The sequence below is a fragment of the Pelodiscus sinensis genome, chromosome 7 (genome assembly GCF_049634645.1).
Source record: "Pelodiscus sinensis isolate JC-2024 chromosome 7, ASM4963464v1, whole genome shotgun sequence".
NCBI lineage: Eukaryota > Metazoa > Chordata > Testudines > Trionychidae > Pelodiscus > Pelodiscus sinensis.
The window spans coordinates 65660812-65687934 of NC_134717.1; the positions used below are offsets into that span (position 1 = coordinate 65660812).

The 27123-nt window shown below is 49.0% G+C and overlaps 1 long non-coding RNA gene across 1 annotated transcript; it reads right to left on the reverse strand.

Annotated features, from left to right (window-relative positions):
• Positions 1-486: 486 nt before the first annotated feature.
• LOC112544168 (uncharacterized) lies at positions 487-16663 on the reverse strand. The gene is made up of 3 exons (XR_003087483.2): positions 16403-16663; positions 3527-3642; positions 487-615 (listed from the first exon to the last, which is right to left on the reverse strand). It is a non-coding gene; the product is annotated as an uncharacterized LOC112544168 (long non-coding RNA).
• Positions 16664-27123: the final 10460 nt, after the last annotated feature.

Sequence of the window (27123 nt, forward strand, 5' to 3'; positions counted from 1 at the left end):
CTGCAAGGGCGTCCGTACCCTGAGGGAGTGGGGCTGTGTTTGTGCCTAGGCTGCAGAGGCCGTATTTACCCTAATGGGGTGGACTGGATTTGGGACTAGGCCCAAGTGGCTGTATTGATCCTAATAAGGGTGCATTAGACTGGTGACTAGGCCCCAGTGGCCATATTTACCCTAATAGGGGGTGAACCTGATTTGGAACAAAGTCCAAGAGGCTGAGCTAGCCCTGACATTAGGGGCTGTATTTTATGGGGAGCAACGAGGGGTGCCCCGAGCATTAGGACATCTCGTGATACAGTGTAGACATGGACTGCTGCTAAGATCATGACATAGTTTAATAGGGAGGAAGAGCTCCTTCCTGTGCACCTACGTATCTGTCGTTGCTGCTAGGTATATCACTAAAAAGCATAAAGCTAGGTCCACACGCGATTTGGTACCAATTTAACTATTTTGGTTAGGTTTGTTAAAGATATCAGCAGTAAAAATCAGCTGATTTGTAATATTATTGAAATCTCAATTCTAACTCATTTTTATTTCATCCTCCTTTGATGTGTAGAACCAGGCACCTGTCAAACTTCTTGTATTCCTTGTTCCCATGCCAAATTTGGCAGCAGAGGACTGGAGGATTAAAGGAAATTAGCATTATAATTTTGCCCTTCTCACATAGGACTTTAGCAAACTAAGAGCCAAAACTGTCTGACAATTTCCCCCGTCTTTTTTAAAGACTGCCCAGAAATAACTTTTGTGAATTCAATTTTGTCTAATATTCCCAGACATTCTTTAAGACCATAAGCTGCTGATTCGTGTAAAGGTTCTAACAGTAAGTGGAGGGGGGATTTCCAGACCTCTGCCAATCAGCTCATAGCTTGTCCCAGCCTCAAACTAATCCCACTGGTGCCTAGGTTTTTACATAAAACCTTTTCTTGTGGGGGGATTAGTTTGTCTTTATAGTTTATTCATCAGGTTTGGTTCCCACGGTGACCCTCCCTGAGTGCTGGCCATGCTGCTGTGTAAATGTATACAGGCTAATGTCTCTGAGGCTTTGTCTTCAACCCCCTCATTAGCCCACATGGGCAAAAGGGCAGCAGCTTATTTCTGTTCCAGTGACCGCGGCCCCTCGCTTTGCATCACGCTATTGAGGAGCAGACGGTTTTTTCCTAGATCCTGTCAGTGGCTGCAGCTGTAAACCACTTTGGACGCTGCATGTCATTTCCCATAATACCCATCACTTTTGACTTTTACTTCCCATGGGGCCTGGCCCTCCGGGAAGAAATCCAAAACATTGGAGCAAAGCAATGCTGTGGGGGGGGGGGGGGGGGGGGGAACACTCGGCTACTGCAGTGATGAGGGACACTTGGTACCTGCCCAAGGTAAAACAGCTCTTTTCTGAGCTTGGCTGTGTCAGCCCTTGATGGGGGAGGGATGCAGCTCCCCAGGCTGAGCTCTGGATGGCCACAGGCACCACGTGCAGGAGGTGTCGGAGTGCATGGAGATGGCACCCCCACCATCGCTCAGCTAGCCAGGGGCCCCCTGGCCCCATTCCAATGGGAAAGGCAGCTGTGGCCTCTTGCTGCTGCTGGCCCTCAGAGGGAGAGAAGGGGCTCCAGGGCTCCCCTGACTCCTGAAAGTGGCTGCTCCTCCTCGGTTGCCAACTTTCTAACCACACACAACTGAACACCCTGTCCCTGTGCCTGTCCCTGTGCCACGCCCCTGCTCAGGGCAGGACCTGCTGGCCACTTCTTTCACTGCAGGTTGACTCAGTTGTCGGGAATGCATCACAGGTGAGCTCACTCCAGGGCAGCAAACATGCTTCACCTGGCATTGGCACTGGGGCTTGGAACCTAGGCTCCAACCGTGGCAGCGAGGCTGCGCCACGACACAGGGCTACAGCTGGGAGGGGCTGACAGGCCGCAGTGGAAGAGGATTCAGTCATTAGGCCTTGGGGAGGCTGGGAGAACCACTGGATGGCCTGTCTGACAGGGGAAAGGTGGAGAATCCATGGACACTGGTGGAGCTTGCCGGATGGCAGTCCTCTTTAAGTGTGTGTCTAGACTACAGAGTTTTGTCGACAAAAGTGGACTTTTGTTAACAAAACTATACCTGCGTCTACACTACTGCTGAGTTCTGTCGACATAACGTCGACAGAACTCAGCAGTTTTGTCGATGCTGGTAAACCTCATTTTACGAGGCATAACGCCTTTTGTCGACAGAGTTCTGTCGACAGAAGGTGTTATTGCATGTAGGGTTGTGTCTAGACTACAGGCTTTTGTCGACAAAGCAGCTTGCTTTGTCGACAGAACTGAATGTGTCTAGACGCTCTTTGTCGACAGAAGTTTTGTTGACAGATACTGTCGACAAAACTTCTGTCGACAAAAGCCTGTAGTCTAGACATACCCTAAGAGGGAGCAGGTCCTGTGCACCTGGGAAGATTAGCTGCCTCCCAATTGGTTTTAAGGGAAGGCACCGGGGCTGTATAAATGGGAGAGTCAGCCAGGAAGGGAGGCCGTGGGAGAGTTGCCTACAGGCCATGAGGGGGGTGGGAGGAATTAGCAGTGACGAGAGCCCTGGGTGAGGTAAGCCAGAGCTTGTGCAGAGGCTGCTAAGCCAAGGCATGGTCAGCCTGCTATGGGGAAGCTGAGCCCAGAGCAAGAGGGTTGGTGGAGGGTGGATCCCATGAGGGGCAGGGGTAGGACAGGCAGTCACAGAGGCGTGGCTGAGCAGAAGCCCCTGCAGCCGGCTGGCATGGAGGTGTGACTGTGGCATTCTATGGGCCCTGTGAAAATGCACTTGTGATACGAATGTGACGCGGCTGAGCTGCCTCGTGCAAGGTGGCTTGTGAGCTGCCCCTGAAAAGGGTCCGAGTGACTGAACAGGCTTTTCCCATTCATAGCATGTCTCCTCTCGCCTGTACTTCATATTTGCTGCGTCGGGTCTCGCTCGCTGCTGGCCCTTCAGGGGCTACAGTGGAGCAGCCAGAGCGGACTAGTGGCTGTGGCTAGTGCAATGGACTGAAAAGGCTGGCCCTTTTGGGGAGCACTTCATGCTGCTACTGACTCCGGGACACAATCAGGTGACCTGGTCACCTGCTACTAACCTGCATCCGGGACTGGTCATTTGTTTGACAGAGTAGGGGAGTCACACTAAGGTTTCCTGCCTTATGGAAATTCTACCTAAGGTGGGAGAGGAAAACAATGTTTTACCTCTGCCTTCCCACCCCAAAGAAATACGTGAGAACATCGGGACACAAGGGTTGGAACTTGGGAGGTGAGACACCTTGGCTAGAAGTTACCTGGCCTACGAAGGACTGGGCCTGAAACAATAACTAGGGTGAGAAATCACTTGTAACCTTTTTCTGTGTGACACTAGCTTAGAATGTGCAGTGTGTATTTTCATAGTAGTTGGCTTAATGCTGCCTGTTACTTCCTTGGGAACCTAAGATACACCCTTTTGTAGCTGGCCAGGGTAGTTCTGGTTTAGAGTACAATGCGTTGATGTAACATCTAACTGTGGGGCGGAGGCTGTGCCGTACCTTCCACCACGCTGATAGGAAATTCACTTCCTTAAGGCTGCTTTGTATCCCAGGGTAGAAGGTCCAGGCAGGGAAATGTCGAGGTGCCATCTTGTCAGAGACCTGATCTGGAGCTCCTGAAGAGAGAACCCGGGAAAGACCTGAACAAAGGAACTCTTGGGTGGGGACCTGGAGTGTGAGTGTAGCCCCGGTGGTGACCCCCTGCCAGGGGCAGTGATGGGGGTGTAGCTCAGCAACCCTCACTTCCCCCCCACCCCCAAAAAAAAGGTTCCAGAGCATCTGCCACTGGAAGCTAAGAAGAGCAGCAGCAGCAGCATGTAGCACCATGGAAGTACCGCTCTCTGCTGAGAGGGCTGGGGTGACAAGCACAGCAAGACAGAATGGGGGGTGGATACAGGGGGGTGGATACAGCTGCTCCAGAGATCGGCCTCTTCTTGCCTCAGCCCCACCCCCACTCTAGGGACTGACTCCTGCTATCTGCCAATTGTCCAGGCTTTGGCTCCTTGCTCCCGGGAACAAGCCCTGCTTTCCCCACTATCCCTGGCAGTGTGCTACAAGGACTTGCCGCCTCACGTACGGGCTGGAGACCTCTTTCTGCTATGCCCCAGTTCCCCCGCTCCTTGCTCTGGGACGGACCCTCTGTGCTGATTTCCCTTGCTCCTCGCTACAGGGAAATCCTCCTCAGCCCCGATGGATCCCCAGTCCTAATTCTCCAACATCAGTCAGCAAAGGCTGGGCCAGCAGGTCCCGTGTCTTGAGTCAGCATAGCACAGAGAAAGGAGTGTGAATCTGAGATGCACGTGACCATCGCAGTGTCTGTCACGGGGAGATGCGGAACAGTCGTCTAAGGAATGAATGGTACCTGCTACCTTGTGAATATTCACCTTTCTGTGATGCGGGTTTGGTGTTGGCTTCTAAAGTATCATAGAATATTAGGACTGGAAGGGACCTCGAGAGGTCATCGAGTCCAGTCCCCTGCCTGCATGGCAGGACCCAGCACTGTCTAGACCATCCCTGATAGATGTCTATCTAACCTATTCTTAAATATCTCCAGAGATAGAGATTCCACAACCTCCCTGGGCAATTTATTCCAGTGTTTAACCCCCCGATAGTTAGGAACTTTTTCCTAATGTCTAACCTAAACCTCCCTTGCTGCAGTTTAAACCCATTGCTTCTTGTCCTAGCCTCAGAGGCCAAGAAGAACAATTTTCTCCCTCTTTCCTTGTGACAACCTTTTTAGACACCTGAAAACGGCTATCATGAGTCCTCTCAATCTTCTCTCTTCCAAACTAAACAAGCCCAATTCTTTCAGTCTTCCTTCATAGGTCATGTTCTCTAGACCTTTAATCATTCTCGTTGCTCTTCTCTGGACCTTCTCCGATTTCTCCACATCTTTCTTGAAATGTGGTGCCCAGAAGTGGACACAATACTCCAACTGAGGCCTAATCAGCGCAGAGCAGAGCGGAAGAATGACTTCTCGTGTCTTGTTCACAACACACCTGTTAATGCATCCCAGAATCATGTTTGCTTTTTTTGCAACAGTGTCACACTATTGACTCATATTTTGCTTATGATCCACTGTGACCCCTAGATCCCTTTCTGCTGTACTCCTTCCTAGACAGTCGCTTCCCATTCTGTATGTGTGAAACTGATTGTTCCTTCCTAAGTGGAGCACTTCGCATTAGTCCTTATTAAACTTCATCCTATTTATCTCAGACCATTTCTCCAATTTGTCCAGATCATTTTGAATTATGACCCTATCCTCCAAAATCATTGCAACCCCTCCCAGCTTGGTATATCTGCAAACTTAATAAGCAGACTCTCTATGCCGATATTTAAGTAGTGGATGAAGATATTGAACAGAACCGGTCCCAAAACAGACCCCTGCAGAACCCCACTTGTTATGCCTTTCCAGCAGGATAGTGAACCGTTAATAACTACTCTCTGAGAATGGTTATCCAGCCAGTTATGCATTCACCTTATAGTAGCCTCATCTATGTTGTATTTGCCTAGTTTATTGATAAGAATATCATGCGAGACTGTATCAAATGCCTTACTAAAGTCTAGGTATACCACGTCCACTGCTTCTCCCTTATCCACAAGACTCATTATCCTATCAATGAAAGCTATCAGATTGGTTTGACATGATTTGTCGTTTACAAATCCATGCTGGCTGTTCCCTATCACCTTATTCTCTTCCAGGTGTTTGCAGATGATTTCCTTAATGACTTGCTCCATTATCTTTCCTAGGACAGAAGTTAAACTGAATGGTCTGTAGTTTCCTGGGTTATTTCCCTTTTTATTGATGGGCACTAGATTTGTCCTTTTTCAGTCTTTTGGAATCTCTCCCGACTTCCATGATTTTCCAGAGATGATAGCTAAAGGCTCAGACACCTCCTCTATCAGCTCCTTGCATATTCTAGGATGCATTTCATCAGGCCCTGGTGACTTGCAGACATCTAACTTTTCTAAGTGATTTGTAACTTGTTCCTTTCTTTATTTTCTTTTCTAAACCTGCCCCCTTCCCACTAGCATTGACTATGTTAGGCATTCCTTCATCAGACTTCTCGGTGAAGACCGAAACAAAGGAGTCATTAAGCATCTCTGCCATTTCCATGTTTTCTGTTACCGTTTCTCTCTCCTCACTGAGCAATGGGCCTACCCTGTCCTTGATCTTCCTCCTGCTTCTAATATATTTATAAAATGTCGTCGTGTTTCCCTTTATGCCTGTAGCTAGTTTGAGCTTGTTTTGTGCCTTTGCCTTTCTAATATTGCTCCTGCATTCCTGCATTGTTTGCCTATATTCATCCTTTGTAATTTGTCCTAGTTTCCATTTTTTTATATGACTCCTCTTTTACTTTTAGATCGTGCAAGATCTCCTGGTTAATCCAGTCTTTTGGCATATTTTCTATCTTTTCTACACAGCAGAATAGCTTGCTTTTGGGCCCTTAATAATGTCCCTTTGAAAAACTGCCAACTCTTGTCAGTTGTCTTTCTATTCAGTCTTGCCTACCAACTCTCTGAGCTTACCAAAATCTGCCTTCCTGAAATCCAATATCTGCCTTCCTGAAATCCATTGTCTCTAATTGGCTGTTCTCCCTTCTACCATACCTTAGAATCATGATCTCTGCGACTTCATGATCACTTTCACCCAAGCTGCCTTCCACTTTCAAATTCTCAACCAGTTCCTCCCTATTGGTTAAAATCTAATCTAGAACTGTCCCGCCCACCCCGAGCACTGGGGAGTCTGCGCTGGTTCTCCAGCTCCCCCACTGCGAGGCTGGAGCATAAAGTCTAGTAGCCTGGGCCCCCTGGGCTATGGGGTGTGAGCTACGTGGAGTCTTTCTCCCCTCTCACTCAGGGGCCATGTCCGTTGGGGATGTTCTTTCCTTTGCACTTGCAGATGGCCCCCAACTGATTTTTCTGTGGGTCAGTGGCCCCTAACCCGACAAAGGTTCCCCACCCCTACCAAGAGCCAGGTCCCCTCTGACTGCAATGGCGCAAGCCTCTGCCACAGCCCCTAGCATGGTGGTCACCCCTCTGAGACGCCAGCTGCCTGGGAACAAGCGAGTGCTGAGCTGCGTCTGCCGCGCTCCAAGGGCGGACGGCACGTGTTGTACCCGGAAATCCCCCAGTACAGCTTGAGTCTCATCGCCCTTCTCTAGGTTGCCCTCTGGAGCAGTCAGTGATAATGCTGTGGCTGCACAGATACTGGCTCTGTTACAGGTCAAGAGCATCCCTCTTGGCACCTCTGCTGCCCTGACAGAACTTGTTCTGCTGCACACCACTGTGCTGCATGCTCAGCTCCAGTACTGGGGCTGCCGCTCGGCGCCCATCTGCCTCTGCCATATTGCAGCCACAGGCTCATTGTCACTTGCTCTCAGCCGGCTGCTTCCAGCCTGCGTCTCCCCTCCCCTCATTGTGCTTGTCAGCATAACAGGCTTCTCCTTCCTGAGCAGTGTCCATGGGTCTCCAATCAGCCATGGCCAGAGGGGCAGTGAGTCCATTGCTGCTCTTCCCCTGGAGTCCACATCCAACTCTTGCCTCTTCATGTTCTTAATGGACATGGCTGGGCTGGAATCGTGGTGCTGCTGACTCTGCCCCATGGCTGCCTTTACATGGGCTTGCCGGCTCTAGACGCTGCAGGCACATGCATCTCCCCTGCTGCAGTGGCCAGTGGAGCCAGCAGTCCCCATGGTCTTTCAGCCCTTCCTCTGCCCCCCACTGAGAGCCCCCAGGGGTTTGTCTGACCTAGCACAGTCTGAGGAGCAAATGTGCTACTGTGACTGACAGTCACAAGTATTATCCAACTGACAGGCAAATCCTGATTTCTCAGGCCTGCTTTCCCCTCCTCCGGGCTCGGGCAGTGGCTTTTTCCATGACAGTGTACTAACTTCCAAAGGCTGTTGATGCATGGGATCTCAGAAGGATCAGTCTGTGCACTTGCCATTCTGGTTTGGACCCAGCTGGGTCTCCATACAACAGTACAGCCCCAGCCACCGCTTGGTAGTCTCCGTTAACTTCAGCAATAACAAGATCAGGTAGAGTAGACTATCCTGTGTATTTCCCAAGAATCATGACTCCACCCCACTCCTCTCCCCACGCCAGGTGGAATTAAGGACTGTAGTTTGATGCTTGCAATTTTTCTGCTGATGCTAAAATCCCAAATATTTAGTGTTAAATTCTTGTAGCTGAAAATAAAATAAGATAAGAAATGAAGTCAGACATTCCTCAAGGCAAAATTCCCCAGCCAAGAGTATGCATAAATACAGCCCAATGGCAAACCATCTCCAAAGCAGGACAGGAAAATAGATTATTCTCCTTTTATAAGAAGAAATCTAAAAATAGTTTGTTCTAAAGCAGGTTTTTCTAGCATTCAATTGTTCACGTTGCAAAATGTATAGCAGCATGAGGAGCAATCCGTGTAAGCAAACTCAACTATGAGTGGCCAATGAATAGAGAGGACCAGTGCTAGAACCTCGCAGCTTTACATGCTCCAATTTTAGATGCCTGATGAACCTGCATTCTACTTAGAATGCAGTAAATATGGCAAAATAAATAGAATGAAATCATGATATGTGATCTCAACTTGGAGCTGCCTATGTCTGTAAAATCAGCAGAAGGCCAACTGAAGAGATGTTTGTTTTTAACAATAACTAGATAATAGAGCTGATAGAGTAGCATTTATAATGTTTGGGTTCATCCCACTCCATGGTACATGGGCACGTGTTAGAAATGGCCACATGAATGGAAGAGCTGATGGCAGTGATTGGCTTACAGCAAGTGCCACTTAAGGAACATTAACCACTCTTACAGGAATGCCTATTGAGACTCTCTGCCCCATGAGCAGTGGCCTGTGTTTGCTGTGGGCTAGATGGCGAACGGATGAGCTAAGCCAGAGCTGAGCGTTGGTAATGATTACACAGTTAGTCACTCTGTGACACAGTGAATATGCCAGCATGATGTACAGGGAATAAGGCAGCTGCATCCCAGTGCCCCAGAGCACCTACTCAAGAGACTACCTCACTCGGGGCTCTTGAGAACAGCTGAACGAAGTAATGGAGTGCTCCATGGACACTTCCTGAAACAGAACCTGTTTGCGTCTAACACTTTCAACACTCTTAACTTGTGTTGAGTAAAAAAGTCCAGTTTGAGTCTGACGGTGCAGTCACAGGAGCCCCCGTGGGGTTGTTCCTGCATGCTGATGATGCTCATCGTCTTGCTTGGGAGGTGGGTGTGGGGGGTGTGTGGGGGGGTGGGGGGGTGGAAGCGTAACCTCAATGGAGAGCCCTAGGTAGGAAGAAGGCAGGCAGCAGTAGCATGATCAGCACCCGGGGGGCCAATCCTAGGGGACTCCTGAGATGGCACGCTGTCAGAGTCTAACCGACTGTCGTCTTGGACCGGAATGCTCCCTTGGTTTCCAGGGGAGTTTTAGGAGGCTGGATTAGGGATGTTAATTGAATAGTCAATTAAGCTCCTGAGTTCTTATTGGTTAGTCGACTATTCTGTAGTCCCCAGGGGCGGGGCTGGCAGCCAGTGCGCTCTGGCTCCACTGCTGAGGAGCCCCCTGCCACTCCACACAGGCAGCAGCGTGGGGCGCCAGGCGGGAGTTGTTCCACGAAGGGAGCCATTTTGAAAAGCAGCTCCCCTTGTGGACAGGCTGCCTGCCCCCCTGCCCTGGTGCTTCTGATACAGGGCTGCTCTGTGTGGCTCTCTGCTCTGAAGGGAGGGGGAGGCTTTGGGTGATCTGCCCCCAGGCCAATCTCTCCGCTCCTATTGACCAGAAACAACCAGACAATAGGAGCTGAGAGATTGGCCTGGGGGATGGGGGCAGTGGAAACTCCCCCCCCCCCCCAGTCCCCGCCAGAGTTGAGAGCCATGTGACGGGCACAACCTGCAGTTTTAAGCATCTGGGGTTGCTGCAGGGCTGCTGGCTGGGAGATGATTAGGTAAAGGTCTTCCAGACAGAGCCTGCCTCTGGTATCCCTTCCCCTCCTGCACCCCAACTCCCTCCTCCAGGTCACCATCTAAACCCTCTGAACGCCGCCTGCCCCAGGTCACAAATCACTTCCAGACCCTGTACCCCCTCTTCCTCCCCTCCCCGCGGCCAGAATCCTCTGCTGCACCCACACTCCTCCCTGACCCAGATCACAACCCCTTCCTTCACTCAAACTTCCTCTCAGACTTCACACTGTCTCGTGCACCCCCATCTCTTACCCTCCTGTGCCCTTCTGCATCCTAGGCCCTGCAACTCCTCCACAGAAAAATGCAGCCCTTGACCACTTTCCAGAATCTTGGAATGTCCCCTCTCCCCCAAACACACAATATTGCCCACCCCGGCCTCGGGGTTAGGGTCCTCGCTGGAGAGGCAGGAAGAGACCTGTGGAGAAGGGATTGAGCGGGGGACTAACATGTGACAGGGGGACCTTGACCACCTGGCTCTGGTCTAATCTGAGAGGGGTGTCTCCTCTCTGCCACGATGTATACATAATTAAGCCATCTCTGGCCAGAGACCAGAAATGAGCAGGTCCATCTACCCACTGTTGCAAGGAGCGGCCCTCTTGGCCTGGGTAAAGAGACTCCTGGTAGTGACCTCCAAAGAGCTGTGTGAAGGCTGTGGCTGCAACGCCCACGCTGATTTTTTGAGTGAGTTGCCTGGCTCCCCGGGCTGAGCGGCAGCAGCAGGACAGATGGCCTTAGCCTGACCCTGTTGCCTGGTGAGGACCCTCCTCTACAATGGAGGAGCCCAACTTCAAATCCCTCCTCCACATCAGGCAAGGGTATGGGTCTGATCAGTGCCCTTGCTACAGGGCTAACGCTTGGAGGGTAATGACGACTGTGCCCATTTCTGCTCATGGGGTCTCAGCCCTCCAGCTGGGTTTGGCCAGAGCAATGTGATGAATTCATGTACAACTTGTGAATAGCTTGGATGCCCCAAAATGCGTGTGTGTGTGTTTATTTTTTTGAGGTATCCAGACACGAAATTATTAGTGAAGCTGATATTGGTGGCAACAGCTGTAGCTAGCGCGTCTGTGGTGATAGCTTCTCCAGACTTCCACCCTGGGGGCAAAGGGTTCTGTTTCTACCCCTGCCCAAGGGGCATGTTTTGTGGTTAGGTCTCTTCCCCAGACACTTAACCCAATGCAGAGCAGACTGAACCCACATGGCTGGATTTTCTGACCTATCTTGAGAAGCTGCACAGAGATGTAGCAGAAGATGCTGATGCATTGCACAACATTTTCCTTTAATTTTTGGACACAGGACTACAGTGTGTAGCTTTGCAGTATTCTGAGCAATGAGACTCAAACTAAAATGATAAACTGTGATCCCAATGCCATTACCTCTGGGATGAAGTTGCCCTATATTATTAACCCAGTCATACTGAGCAAAGCTCTATGGGGCTGAGAAACTATTAGAACATGCTGATGATGAAACCGAAGGGTAATACGTATTATCACTAAAACCTTGCTCCTAGGTCTGAGATGAGACTGGTAGTTAGGTGATGGTGTTTTTTGTCCCGCATGTGAGTAGCACGTAGAGCAGCTGATTAAATTGCATGCCATGACATCCGTGCTCATGCACACGTGAACATTATTCTATTGCTTTTTAACCTGAAAGATTATCTAACAGTTCAAATGCATCCTTAATTATTTCTGTATTCCATTACTGTCAGCATTAGCCTTGTTGGAAGTAGCCTGCTACGGCCCCACAGTACACATGCAATCTAAGGCCCAGGTCCAAGCGCTAACCAACACAAGCTAACTTTTGCTCCCATATGGGTTGAAATCCATGCAGAGGCAGAGGGATACTTCTGTGGATCTGAATGCAGGAGTGGGGCCTATCACTCTTTAGGGCTGCAGTCTACAAGCGAGACAAGACCTAGCTCTCTATGGCAGCTTCCTGAGGTGGACATGCTAAATTAGCAAATAGGCAGTCATGGAGGTTCTGGCCCTTTAAGGCTTGGCTGCCAAAACACCGTGAGGATCTGGTGAGGCTGAGGAGGCTTTTGGAGGGGTTTGCCCCTTGAGTAGCTCTGGTAACCAGGAGACGAGCAGATGGTGGCTACCTCTCCTTGCAGCTGTCAGAGCTGGAACTGTGTTACAGCAGACTCAGTCACCGTGGACGAGCTTATTACATTTCAGTGTTGAGAAAATAACTCAACTGCAAGTGTTTAATCATCTTCCTGTTAATGGTCTGGAGTCAGATGGGGAGTGCCCAAGGTAGGCTGTGTGTGAGGGGCTGTGGGGATGGTACATGGATTAAATATTTCGAATGTTGCAGGAGGGAGTGTGTGTGTGTGTGTGTGTGTGTGTGTGTGTACGTGCGCACACAGAGCTACTTGCTGGCAGGGCATGTAGTTTTTGGAATGGAAAGTTTCACTCTACGTAATTACAATAATGGAGAGTGTTTGAAATGTGCCATTCCATCAGTCTGATGTCAGATCAATGCTGGATGGACAATCTATTGAGGATTTGACCTTCAGATACTGGATTGGCAGATCCTTGTGTTCAGAAGTGGGAGTGATGATTATGACTCTTAAAATGTATGTCAGAATATGCAAATCATTCCATAGATCAATACACTTATTTTACAGGGGAAAGGTTGAACATCACATTGCACCGCTCCTTCGAGCAGCTTTCTGGATCATCTTACTTTGGGTTTATAAATACTAGCAAAGATCATTTGATTGAGAATAATCTACCCTTCCCCCTCCTTTTCTTCCCTTTGCCAATGGCTGAAGACGGACAGCTGTGGCTTCTAGCAGTGTCTTTGCCTGCCATGCTGCAGGTTCCAAACTCTCAAACCCAGCAGGCTCTCAGACCAGGCTTACTTCAGCCCTGATTGGTGCCGCAGATGAATGTGCTCCAGGCATACAACAGCACAGAGATGACTTGTTTTGGAAACAATGATTATTAAAAAGCAATTCTCTCTTTGCTTTTTGCTCATGGAAAGAACAGGCATCAAGCGTGACAAGACGTGGCAGGAATTTAGGAAATTCAAGAACTATGAGTAACAATGAGGGAGAGCTAACTGCAGGGGGTAAAAAGGCCACAATTAAGCATCCCCTTTAAAACCAGAACTGAACTTAGTATAGTAGCACTGAATTCTCCGCCTTTATTGAAATAGCCCCTGCCCTTTTGATGTTAGCTGATTTTAATTAACTCTTTCTAGGGCCATGCAGAAATGTCCTGAGAAGCTCACACTCTTTGTGCCATACTAGGGCACTAGTTGAGCTTAATAACAAAACTGCAACTGCTTTCTTGAGAGGCTCAGAATGAGAACTTGCAAGGCAAGACACATTGAACACCAGGAAAGTACTGAGACGTGTGTATTCAAGGGATTTTAACAACAGTTGGTATTTCCCAGTCTAGTCACTTTTTCCTGGAAAGCAGATAAGCATGCCAGCTATGATATTTAGGTCTGTATCCATGCCTATATTTCAGTCACGCCGAAGTCTGTAAGCGGGTAGGAGGTAGGATTTTAGTAAGGGCCTTTCTGCTACCTCCTAGTAGCACAGGCAGCGTGAGAGCTCAGCAGTAGAGAGTGGGAGTCATTTGTCAATCTGCTGTCATTGTGCTTTGACAGAAAACCAAACAATGGTCAGTTTTCCAGTCTGGCGCAAGTGTACAGCCTGGACACAGCCACATTCTGCAACATGGGGCTGCCTTGAGTATGTGAATTGCCCCACTGGCTAAACTGACTTCTTTAGTGCGCATGAAAACAGGCTGGACTTGGGAGAGGTGGGGATTGATATGTATAACGCACACACACCCATCTCTAAAAGGTTACATATGAGCTAGCCTATGTGGACCCTGCTGGTGTGCATTAAAAGCTCTCTGCAGCATCGTAGTGTTTGAAATGGGACTGGACCAGTACACACAATGCCAGTGTTTCTTACTTTATAAAAAAAAGTACCCCCTTAAAAAAAATTATAAGTACCTCCAGTATCTACAGTTTTCAGACACACACAATTTTTTTCTACCATTGCAACACATTTGTTAAAACAGCTTAATCATAGCCAGGCAGGCGATTAAATTTTTGGGGTGTAAAAAGTAGAAAAATAACAAAGCGCTGTAAAACTTAAAACAAATTCAGTTTTCTCCAAATTTCAGTTATTGACATACCTTTCCTCCCCCCCTACTTCTCTCAAATACCCCTAAGGCTACTTGTACCACTGGTTGAGAAACACTGCATTAGGGAACTCTAACTGCATGACACTAGACTTCACCTGAACCAGTTAGTGCACCATGTCCTAGTGCACATGAGAATTTACACCCTTGAGTGCAGAGTAATACACCTTGTAGACTAGCCTAAATTCTCACCTATTAGTCAGGATTAGGCAATGCTCCTGCATTAGATGGAAACAAGAGGAGCACAATGCAGTAATGGGTGTTCTCTCGGCCTTGACTTGTTACTTCCTTGTTTTTGAGAAAATTGGGGACTTTTGTTTTACTAAAAAATGGAGTTATAAGGAAATCATGATGAGAAATGCCATTGAAAAAAGGGAAGTAGTGGAAGTAATAACAGCTTAGCATTAGATAACCAGACCCTTCAGATGATAGAAAAATGGAAGAAAAGGAAAGCAAATGAGAGACACAATGGTATAGCAACGACTAATGCATCTTGAGGCTCATTACTGTGTGCTATTGCTGTGTGAAAACTGAGCCTTCAACGAAAATCACACATTGCAATTCCTACAACTCAGACCCCATAATGAGAAAAATCACATGACAGGACTGCCTCAAGAATATCAAAGATTAAGAAACCTAGCACTATTGCCTATGATCATGTAAATATCAGGGGTACTGCTGTAAGACACTTTGGCTAAAAGATTGAAGCACATTCAGAAACTAAATTTCTTGACCTAGTCTGGAATGCACTGAGCCACATGGATTACTGTGTAAGCTAATAGATTTTGCCTCATGTACTTGTTCTGTTTGTGTCCATGTATGAATGACTGGCAAACACCAGATGTGGTGTGCCACTGCCGAGCTCTGTTCCTTTGATGTGACTTGAGTCAGTTCACTGACAGCATGGACCATCCTAGTCACGTCATAGTCACATTCTTCTGTGGTTACTTAGCAGAGAGATCATCGAAAACACAAGATTTGCCAGACTGGGTCAGGCCCAAGGTCTGTCTAGCCTGACAGTGGCCAGTGCCAGACGCTTCAGAGGAAGGCGCAAGAACTCTGCGCTCAGCAGATGGGGATCTTCTGCCCCGGATGAAAGGCTCATCCTAATTGCTACCAGTTTCAGATTTCTTTAAGCCATGAAGCCGGATCCAAAATGCTCAGGGTTCTCTCATCCTATATAAACATCCAACAACTTTGTGAATCTTGCTAATTTCTTGGCTTCAACATCATGTGGCTTTTAGTTCCACAGCCGAATTGTTTGTTGTGTGGAAAATATTTTTATCACTCTGACACTTGCCACCTTTCCGTTGCATACGCTGTCCCCTTGTTCAGCTGCTGAGATTGGGAATGTCCCTTCACCTATCTACCTTCTCTAAATGAAACCATGTAGCCTGTCTTTTTTTGTATTTACAGCCTTTCCTCTTCTGGCCAGCCCTACCCCAAGATGTGGGGCCCACATGTCTGAGTACATAGTGGGGCCCACTAGGGCTACTGCCTGCAAGTCCAAGCTACTGAAGCACCCTCAGTGCTTGCTTGTATGCAAGTTGTGGCACACCTGGCATGCTAATGGTGCTTTGGGGATGTGATGTACCAACTCCAATCACAGCAAAAGACAGTTGCAACTTTTTTAAAGCACTTTCTCTTGACAACGTTCTGTTGGAAATGTGCCTGCTCTACTGAAATAGCCTCATCTTAGTCTGCAATTGGTTTATTGGTTTCATCATCTTTTAAAACCAATCACTCACTTAAAGTCTCTAGACAAGGTTGCCGAGGGAGTGTGCGAGACCAGGGCACTGTGGAGTATGACCAGCCATAGATAATATTGACTGGTGGGTGTTTCCTTCCCTCCACGCCTGGTGCAGCTAGAGAGTAGGGCACGAAGAGGAGCAGGTGAGATGCCTGGGGATGTCACAGGTGGGGAGCAAAGGCTGGTCTGGTCGAATGGGGCTGGAGTGGGGGAGGGAGAAAATTGGTTTCTGGATAGCAGGGTGACCGTTCTGGGGACACAGGGTTATATTTGGGAGGTGCACATGGAGTTCTTCACTAGGAAACCCAATCCCTCTGTGCCACGGCATGAGTGCCTGGAAAGCTCCCCCTGGCACTGCTGCACACAGTGGCAGCACAGCTGAGGGAATCTGGCAGGATCACAGGGGCAGACGAAAGTACAGCAACACTGGGCCTGGTGGACTAGTCTCTTCACTCTCGCCCCCAAGCCCATAGCATTGGTCTCTAACACACTCACATCCGCACGCCACTCCTTTCTTCCAAGCCTACGTCTGCTACCCACCACCCTTCGTAGCAGGCTTGTCAGGGTGAAGCCGCACATCCGCTACATGTGACCTCCAGCCTTTCCTCTGAGGGAGGACCTAGCTTCTGCTTCTGTTAAAACACATGCTGCAGAGAGGAGCTCTTCACCTAGCAGTCCAGTTTGCTCTCAATCCACAACCTGATCCCATTGTTACTTACCACCCCACTCAACTTTCTGTTCTAGAATAGAACACAAGAGCTGGAAGGGACTGTGCGTCCAGTTCCCTGCTCTCAGGGTAGGACCAAGCCCCATCTAGATCATCCCTGATAGATGCCTATCCAGCCTGCTCCTAAATATCTCCAGTAATGGAGATTCCATAACCTCTCTAGGAAGTTGATTTCAGTGTTTAAGCACCCTGAGCATTAGGGAGTCTTTCCTAACGTCCAACCTGAACATACCCTGCTGCAGTTTAAGCCCATTGCTTCTTGTCCTATCCTCAGAGGTTAAAGAGAACAATGTTTCCTCCCTCTTCCTTGTGACACCCTTTTAGTACATGGAAGCTTCTATCCTGTCCCCCTCAGTCTATTTTCCAGATTAAACCGACCCAATTTTTTCACTCTTACCTCACAGGTCATGTTGTCTACACCTACAATAACTTTGGTTATTTCCTGGACCTTCTCCAATTTCTTCACATCTTCCCTGAAATGTGGTGCCCAGAACTGGATACAATACTTGAGGGCTAATCAGTGCAGAGTAGAGGGGAAGAATTACTATTTGTCTTGACCACAACACGCCTGTTAATGCATCCCAGAATCGTGTGTGTGTGTGTGTGTGTGTGTGTGTGTGTGTGTGTGTGTGTGTTTTCCAAACAGTGTCACACTGACTTATATTGAGCTTATGGTCCACTATGACCCCTAGATCCCTTTCCTGCAGTACTCCTTCCTAAGCAAGCGCTTCCCTATTCGCATGTGTGAAACTGATTGTTCCTTCCTAAAGTGGAGTACTTTGCATTTGTCCTTGTTGAATTTCATCTTATTTACCCCAGACCATTTCTCCAGATTGTCCACATGATTTTGAATTATGACACTGTCCTCCAAAGCACTTGCAAGCTCTTCCAGCTTGATATCATCTGAAAACTTATTAAGTGTACTCTCTATGCCAATATCCAAGGTTGATGAAGATACTGAATAGAACTGGTCCGGAAATAGACTCCTGTGGAACCCCGCTTGTTATGCCTTTCCAGCATGACTCTGAACAGTTAACTATTCTGAGACTGGTTATCCAAATAGTTATGTACCCACCTTATAGTAGCCCCATTTGTGGTGTTTTTCCCTAATTTACTGATAAGGTCATTAGTCTAGGTATACCACATCTATCACTTTCTCCTTATTCACAAGGCTTGTTATCCTATCAAAGAAAGCTATCAGGTTGATTTGACAAGATTTATTCTTGACAAATTGATGCCGACTGTTACTAATCACCTTATTATCTCCCAGATGTTTGCAAATGGATTCCTGAATGATTTGCTCCATTATCTTTCCTGGCACAGAAGTCTGTAGTTTCCTGGGTTGTCTTGGTTTCAGTTGTTATAGATGGGCACTATCTTTGTCATTTCCCAGTCTTCTGGGGACCTTTTTAGACAGATTTGAGCAATTTGTTTTCATCACTGATAAAGGTGTGTGAACAAAATTGGGCTCAGAACTGATCCCTGCACAAAATCTCTGGAATAATTTTCTTTCACTGATTCTCCATCACAATATTTTGAGATACTCAAACAATTTTTTTAATGTCACGTGGATTTTGTACAGTGCTCATTCTGTAGTCAGAATGCTCTGTAGTACTAAATCATATGCCTTGAAGTCTAAGTGTATTGTCAGCTCCGTTACCTTTCTTAAACATGGTTGTAATCTGTAAGATTACAAGTCTGTCTGCTAAAGGTGTGTACATAATGGAATCTCTCTTCTGTAAATATAAGTATCTAAGATTATTAGTCATTTATGACTTGGCTTACTCAACCTAATTGCTTCAAATGAGAGATACATGACAGTTCCCTGAGCTTTAGCTATATGGAAACTCTGATTTGACCTAGACTACGAAGTTATGTCTGCCGCTGTAGGGATAACATATTAATGTATTGAAAATGATTCCCCCAAGTGGAAGTGACTCCCCATAATTTGTTCCCCACAACTTAAAGTGTTTAGATTTATTATTAATTATTATTATTATTATTTGTTAAGATTGTTAAATGTTTAGATTTATTATTATTATTGCCCCTTTAGAATATAATGTATTAGGTCATGTAACTTAGAACTGTTAAGAATATAATCCTATGTAGCCAGAAACAGCCCCCCCTCTGTGTCCCAGGGCATGCTCAAGCTTGTGCAAGGGGCTGCTTGAAATTGACATTGCAGAGATACATTGTAACAATGCATTGTCAAGCCACTAACTCTGCTATGGAAGGGCATTGTTACATAAGTGACGCCTGTTCTCTTTAAAACATGGTAACTTTACTCAGCACTCAGAGAATGTTTTAAGCAATACCACCCAGAAACTTTTGTAACTACAACTTTTATTATTATACAAAACATTACTTAGGGAATGTATGTAAGAGAGAGAGAGTGCTTGGACGATGAATGAATGGTTCTGAGAGGTGCCAGCCTGAGAATACAGCAACAAAGGGCTGAAGAAGGCGTCAGGTGCCAGTGCAACCAAAAGGTGTCAAGTGGAGAAAACCAAGTACTGGAGGTCCACCCGATGAGATCACTGACGAGCACCTGGCAGCCACCCTGAAGACATCAGCATGATGCAGCAATTTCCATAGACTGGCATAGGAAGAAATTCCTATAAGAACTGGACTAAAAGACTATGGAATTAGAGTCCAAGGTTCTGCTGCCAGCCTACCAGGAGCTTCAGATGCGCATCTGATCAGGACTTCGCTCCCCACTACCATCACTTGTGTACAGAATACCTGGCCAGTATTCTGTCACAAGCAACTTCCAGGCTGGTAACTATAACAAATACACAGAGCCTGAATGAATGGATGAATGAATGTTTATATGTATAAGGGTTAAGTAGTTAAACAACGTTGTTTGCTTCTATCTTTTCTTTATTTTTTTTATTATTATCTTTACAATAAATGTGGCTTTTTGCCTTATCCCCCTCGTAAGATCCTGCTTGCTTTTATTGGTATAACACCGCAATTGACTTATTTTGCCTAAGTGACAGCCTAATTTGTCTCGTGCCAATGTGGACAACCTGTTATGTTTGACAAGATGCTTTGGCATTGTTTGGAGAGGTGGTGGTAAAGTCACCTACTTCTGTCACACTAGTGCTTTAGTCCACACAAGTAATACTAGCATAGTATCTGTTCTCATCACCTTAATATCTACGCTAAGGCTACATCTACATTGCAGTCTCTTTGCGCAAGAACGGCTGCTCATGCGCAAAAAGTTGCAGAGTGTTTACACTGCACGCGTGTTCTTGTGCAAGTAGATTTACAGTAAAGCATCAGAAGAGAGGGCTTCTTGTGCAAGAGGTATTCCTCTCCCCATGAGGAATAAGCCCTCTTGCACAAGAGCTCTTGCTCAAGAAGGCAGTGTGAATGGGCAACAGGGGCTTCTTGGGTAAAAAGGCCATCAGAGCTTTGTTACGCAAAAGAGCGACCACACTGCCATGGACGCTCTTGCACAAAAGCACATGGCGGTGTGGACATGCTCTTGTGCAAGACCTTTTCCACAAGAACTCTTGCGCCAAACAGTTCTTGCACAAGAAGCCTGTAGTGTAGACGTAGCCTAAGAACGGTCCAGGAGCTGACTCAAAATGTTTCTGTCCCTGCAATAGCAGCTGCTCCACTCGGGATTTTGAAGCCTGCAAGGCAGGGGTCACAGATGCTGCCCCTCCCACTCCTTCAACCTCCCTGGGACGTTTGTGAAATGACTTCTCGTGGCTGCTGTCCTCAGGGAGCAGACTGAGGAAATGTGCCCAAGTCTGCACCCTACCAACTACTGTGATAACCTTTTTTCAAGCATGTTGGGTGTGGCATCATGAAGACTCACAAGGCACTGGTTAGTATTGTCCTGCTAAAAGTGGGCGTGGCAGCACTGTATAGCAAGGATAAGGCTCTACTCTATGGCCAGGGCTACCACCAGAATTGCAAGGCCTTGGGTAAGGTGGGGGTGTGGGGAACCAGACTCTGGGTCCCCAAAAGGGGCAGACCTTCAGGTGACACAATAAAACGGCAGGACAAACACCCCTGACATGGCCACTCACTTCCTGCTCATCAGGCACAGCACCAAGACCAAAGACGTACTTGTTGGATTGTTGGGTGAAGGAATCCTGCTGCCAGCCCTCCTGCCCCGGGCTCCCAGCCAGGACTCCTGGTCCAGGAACAGCTGTGGTCCTGCCAGCCCATACAGTTTTCTGAACCAGAGAGTCCGTTTTGGGAGATCCAACCTGTAGTGACATTTTCTTAGGCCTCATGCTTTGTACTCAGTGAACAAGCTTGCGTAACGGGCTGCACTCACTTTTCCTCAGCCCTCCCTGGCGGGCGTGTGCCTGCAGGGTTTCTCCACTCCCATCAGTGACTGCACTTGTGCGATGGCTCTCTCGTCACAGCCCTCCAGCCAAATCCTGCTCGGTCTGTGCGTGAAACAAACACAACCCTGCGGGGACGCAGTCCAGATATCGACGGCTGGTCCTGAGCTCGCTCTCCTGAAACCGTCCAGGAGGGCCCCGTGTGGTTCCCTCCTTGGGCCTGGCAAGGCTGCAAGGCTCCTCCTCTTGAACTGAGCCGCGCGCTGCGGGCTCCTTGACTGTTCGAATCCTCAGTGACCAGCCTTCCTGCTCAGTCCATTGTGCACTCGGTTTGCTGACCTCGGGTCTCAGAGTCAGTCCCGGTGCAGGCCCCCCAGCCTGGCACCGTTCTAACTGACTTCCTTGGCCAATAGCCACTGATGGGGGCTGAGGAGCCAGTCCATGCTTGTCCCACCCATTGCTGTGGGGGGGACTCTCAACTATGGCAGCTCTACGCGCCAGCCTGTTACAAATTGCTGCTCTGTTTCCCCGGTCACTGTGTGATACCGTGACCCCCCACCCCCGCTCACTGCCCTGGGTCGCTTCCTCCCCCTTGTCACCAGACTCCTTGCCCTCCTGGGGTTCCTTCATGGCATTTGCGGTCCATAGCGCCCTCCCCACTGCTCCTCCCCCACCCCGTCTCTTTCTCCTCTGTGCCTCTTTTCCGCTCCGCGGCCCGTTGATTGGTTGGTTCCTTCCTCTCCTCTGCCTCCTCCTCTGACCCCCACGTGCCCTTATTTACCTCCGGGTCCTCTGCCCCGACCCAATCCCCCAGCCCACTGCCTCAGAGACCCCTCCCTCTCCCAGCTGGGGAAGCGTTCGGTCGCCCGGCAACCATGCCCTGGCCGGCCCCTCGTGTGTCCACTCCTGCGCCGGCCTCACTCTCCCGCCGCTTTACCTCCTCCTGCAGCTGAGCTGCACTCCTGGAGTCCTGCGGCCCCGGCCATGCTGCATGGCTTGCTGGCAGCTGCCTTCCACCGCCCTGCCGCTCTTCACGGCCTGGGGGAGAGGGGTCGCAAGTGAAAAACCCAATCCAGCTGCGACTCCCCCTCCCTCCCAAGATGCTCGTGACACCCCCCCCCCTTGGGGTCGCAACCCACAGTTTGAGAAATGCTGACCCAAGGGATGGCCAGCGGCAGCACCCACGCAGACCTACCTGGGAGTGACAGACTGAAACCGGGAGGCTGTTTGACCAGTCCAGACTGGGGTGACAGCCATAAACATTTCAAAGAGCAGCCCATGTGCGAGGTTTAGGGTGACACAGCTACTCATTACTCAGTCTACACGCTGGTACGCCGTGCGCCTATAGAACTCGTTTGCTAGCAGCTGACGAGAGGGGCTTAGTGCCCCAGGATGCTGTGCCTGGGACAGGGCAGAAGATGTGCAGGGCTGATGAAATGTAGATGTGAGTGCGCCAGGCATGAGAAGCCTGTGACCCAAGAGGGCAGAGCAGCAGTGCTAGGTGAAAGCCAAGGAACTTTCAGTGACATGCCAGAAAGCAACAGCAACCCAGGGCTACCTCGCAGACTGGCCACTTACACAACGACCTGCGTGTGGTAGCTGGGGAAACCCCACCCGCACAACGGATGGGACTCCGGACACAGTGAGGGGAGAGATGGGACACGAAGGGATTGCACGCCATATGGTGACCCTGGGGCCTGTCACAACTCCGCTAGAATCCAGCCCATCCTGCCAGCGGAGCACAGACAGGCTGGGGTAAGTGTCGGCATGTTACTCGTTTCTAAGCATTTTTGCATAAAGGTTTTGCTCTCTTGCCTTTCTAGAAATGGCTCCAGCACATCCATGTGCTTCCAGAATAAAGGCTTTTGATCCTCAGGGACTTCTAGGCCCAGCTCTGTGTCAGAGGGAGAAGGGAGGTTTGCTTTTCCGTTCTTCGGTTTGTGGTGCTAGGATGGCTGCCGCTGCTCTCTCCTGGGGAGACTACGTTGATCTTCACAGGGAACCCCTCTCTGTCCTTGAGCAGCTGAGAGGCTCAGCAAACCTCTCCCGCATACACCGTCGCAGGAACTAGGCTAGCTACATGTGGCGCAGGGCAGCTTGGAGATGCCGGGCCCAGACGAGGCCTCTGGGTCCTCTGTTGTACTGGAGACTGACAGGTTTCCCAGGCCTCTGAAAAGGGCTGCCAGCGTGACAAGCGCGCTGCGCAGTGCTGAGTGGGGTTCCAGCGCCACAGTCTGGGTGTCGCTGAGGGCTGCCAGGGCCCAGCACCATGGTCAGGTAGTGGTGAGAGCTGGCTGACATGGCCCCACCCCTTCTGGGAGCCCAGCTGGGACCCCCCACACCTTGCTCAGGGTCCCATAGAAACTATTGCCCCCCAGGCCAGTAGCCATTGTCTTTTGCCTCACCAGTAGAGAACAGGCTGCAATAATGACAGGACAGTGCTCCTGGGGCAAGTAAGAGCCTGGGGGTTCTGCTGGGGACTGACTGCATTGGGGAGCAGGCGCACTGGCTGCACTGGGGTGCTGACACCGTAGCTCTATAGCCCCCGCCAGAGAGCGCACAATGCGGGGGGAAGACGTGACTATAGGATACGAGAGCAAGACCAGAAGCTGGTAGGGAAGCTGGGGAGTCCCAGGAGGCTGGCTGTGGTCTCCACATGGCCATCCACAGCAGCACCTAAAGAGGAAAAGACTGAAATCAGGGGCTGAGGAATTTTTGCCTTGATCCCGCTGCACATAACTTAGCTGGTGTTTTGGCAGAACTGATCTCCAGGAATTCACATCCGGCACAATCTGCGTAATGGCTACACTCAAAGCCAGGCAGAGCAGCACATGAAAAGGACACAGCCAGCTACACTGACTGACTGTACTAGGTGACACCCAGAACTTCATTTTATTCTCCCCGGCCCCTGTGCTCTGATGGCTTTTCTCCCCGCCCGCCCTCCCCCGTCCTGCTATCTTTCACTTCAGTAATGCCTAAGCCAGCTGTTCTGTCAACCTATTAACCACTGGGCCACACTTGCTGCTCTCTGTTAGAGGGCCTCAGCCACAAAATAGAGATACTGCCTGTATGGCCCTGAGGCCTGCCTGTATGGCCTTGTTGGGGGGCAAACAGCCCAGGGGCCAAGAGCCACTACTATGATTTCCCTTCATGGCTCCACTTCATCCTCTCTCCCCACGTTCCCTCCATTCCTCTGCCTTGTCTTAACCCACATTGCTTCTCTATCCTCTGCTTTCAGTCCGTGTTTCTTATTGGGCCTGTTTTTCCCCTAGTGCTAAGTGTAGCTGTGCTTGAATCCTTCTCAGGGCACACATAAAAATGTGTTGTCTTGTCTCTTAGCCTCTAGTTTGTACTTGACAAACCTTCCCTTCCCCCCTCCCCCCACTATTCCGCTTGAGTGGCAATCTGGGCAAATGAGCAAGAGGAGTCACGTTCCTGGATTTTAAGAGGAGCAGCCAGATCACTGCTGTGCCCATGGGGGAGGTGGTTACTCCAAAGTCAGTACAAAGGGGGCCATGTGAGGTGTCAAATGAAAGCCTATGTTCTACCGATTCTGTATATGCTACTCACGTACTTGTATGATGTCTGTATGTGGAGCTATGAATATGGACTCTGTACTGATACTGACCTGCACTGCCTGTTGTAAAGGAGGATTGTCCAATGAATGACTATGCTAATTAGCACTGCTCCAGGGACAATGGCTCTCGAGGTGCCCAATACAAAGCTGAGGAATGTGTGGAAACCTGCAAAGCAGCCAAGGCATAATGGTTGCCAGCATGTGAAACAGAGAGAGGTTACTCGACCATGTGACCTGCTCTGGCCAGGAGAATGCTGGGAGAGATATATAAGTGCCATGGGGCAGACTCCATCTTGTCTTCAATTCTGCCACTGATCCCAGATGCAGCCTTGCACGGAACAGTGAGCCATGAAGGATTGTTGACCCATCCTGACATAGGATGTACACCAGAGACTTTTAAGCTAGCAGTATATAACATCTCTGCTGAGAGCCTGCAGCGAGAACTTGGTGATGGGTGCATGTAACGTATTCTCCTTAACAACCTTACTCTCCATCTTTTCTTTCTTTTATTAATAAACCTTTTGGCTGCGTCTACACTGGCATGATCTTGCACAAGAATTCTTTTGCGGAAGAGTTCTTGTGCAAAAACTCTTCCAGAAGAGAGTGTCTACACTGGCGTGTGTGTTTGTGCAAGTGATGTGCTTTTGCACAAGAGCAGGCATGCCAGTGTAGACACTCTCTTGCTCAAGAAAGCTCTGATGGCCATTTTAACCATAGGGCTTTCTTCTGCAAGAAATTCATGTTGCCTGTCTACACTGGCCTCTTATGCAAGAACAGTTGCGCAAGAGGGCTTATTCCTGAGCGGGAGCATCAGAGTTCTTGCGCAAGAAGCCCTGATTTCATACATGAGAACGTCAATGTACTTGTGTAAGAACTCACGGCCAGTGTAGACAGGCAGCAAGTTTTGGCGCAGCGGAAGATCACACCAATGTAGACACAGCCTTTGATTTTAGATTTTAAAGGATTGGCCCAGCGTGATCTTGTGAGTAAGATCCAGAGTGTAAATTGACCGGGGAACTGTGTCTGGTCTTTTGGGACCAGGAGAACCCGTTTGGGGTAGGTGAGATGGGGTTCTATAACCCCTCACCTGTGTGTTAGGCCCAGGGCTGATTGTAGCACAGGGAGGGCTGGGCTGTCTGAGGGGTTTTGTTCGTGAGGTTTCCTGCTGCCCGGATTGGCAGCTGAAGCACTTGGCGTGACTGGTTTGTGGCCTGTTTGGGAAGGTCTCTAGTTAGGGGCTGTACCAAGCCCTGATTTTGAGCAATTCGCCCTGAGCGGACGCCCTCAGCGGTGCCCAGACTCATCCCGGTCCGTCACAGAGGGTCTGCAGGTTAAGAATAAAAGACTGCAGCACGGCGAGGGGAGGTGCTGAGGACTTGACCGACTGGGCATGCTGTGGTCAGGATTGGGTTGCAGTGTTTCAGAGCTATACGGAGAAGGGAAATGCATGTGCAGTTATTTGCCAGAGTCTAGCAAATGCTATTGATTCCTCAGTGCCATCATGAGTGCTAGGGTCAATGGACACGTTTTAAAATAGAAACATAAAAGCTGTCTCGGTACACTGCCATAGCCAGCAGGACAGCCTTGTTCCATCTGCAAGCTCAGCCTGCTGAGCTCTCCTGACCCATGAATTTCTGGAAGAGGAACTGCTGAGCTGGCTGAGAGGGTCTGTGCCTACATCTGCTTGTTGAAGATGGGAAAAGTGAGGAAAGAGCTGAGCCAGGCAGGTGTGATCAGGGTGGTGTTTATTGGAAATAATTGCGGGGTTTTTATTTGGATTTCTCCTTGAGGATCCGAGAGAGGAAGAGACTATTAAAAGAACTCCAGCAACCTTAATACTGGCAGTTTCTAAAGGCTGAAGGCTCGCCTTCGCAACCTTGACAGCGTTCTTTCACAGCTGGGGTTCTGCTGTCACTTCCTAGGTTGACTTAAAAACAGAAAAATGTAATTACATGCAACTGTAAAACCTCTATCACTCTAGCTGTTGGAGCTAGTCCACTTGGTATAAATAACTATTTATTAAGGAGGGTACTCACCTTGGGAGACCCAGGTTTAAGTTCCTGCTCCAAAGATGGAACTTGAACTTACATCTCCCACGGCCTCGAGGAGTATCCTGGCCCCCAGGCTATTCAGGAATCTGGGCATGGTGTAGCCTCTCTCAGAAGGTTCTGTTGCAGAACACAAACAAATTCTGAAACATGAATCTTTTCCACACCGTGGAATTCTTGTTTTCTGGACAGCCCTACCATGGGCAGATGCTGCTGCACCAGTGCCCTGCCCTGAGCAGCTACTTTCTCTATCAAAATACCCTTTGGCCTGGAGCGTACGGCTGATCGCCACTGGACTGAGACAGGAGCCAATGCAGTCAAGTCTCTTCCCTTCGACAGTCTGGTGATTTCCATGTTCTTCAGCGCTTTTTTACAGAAACATTTGCTGCAGAATTCTGTGTGGTCAGTCCAGCGATCTAAATACAGAGGGTCTTGCACAACCGTGGTGTAAATGGTTGGAGTACATTTGCACATGGTCTTGGCACATGGTAAAGAGAAGGGGCTGACTCAAGGCAGTAACTCCTATGAATTCAGTGTGCAGACGCCTACCGTGTCTC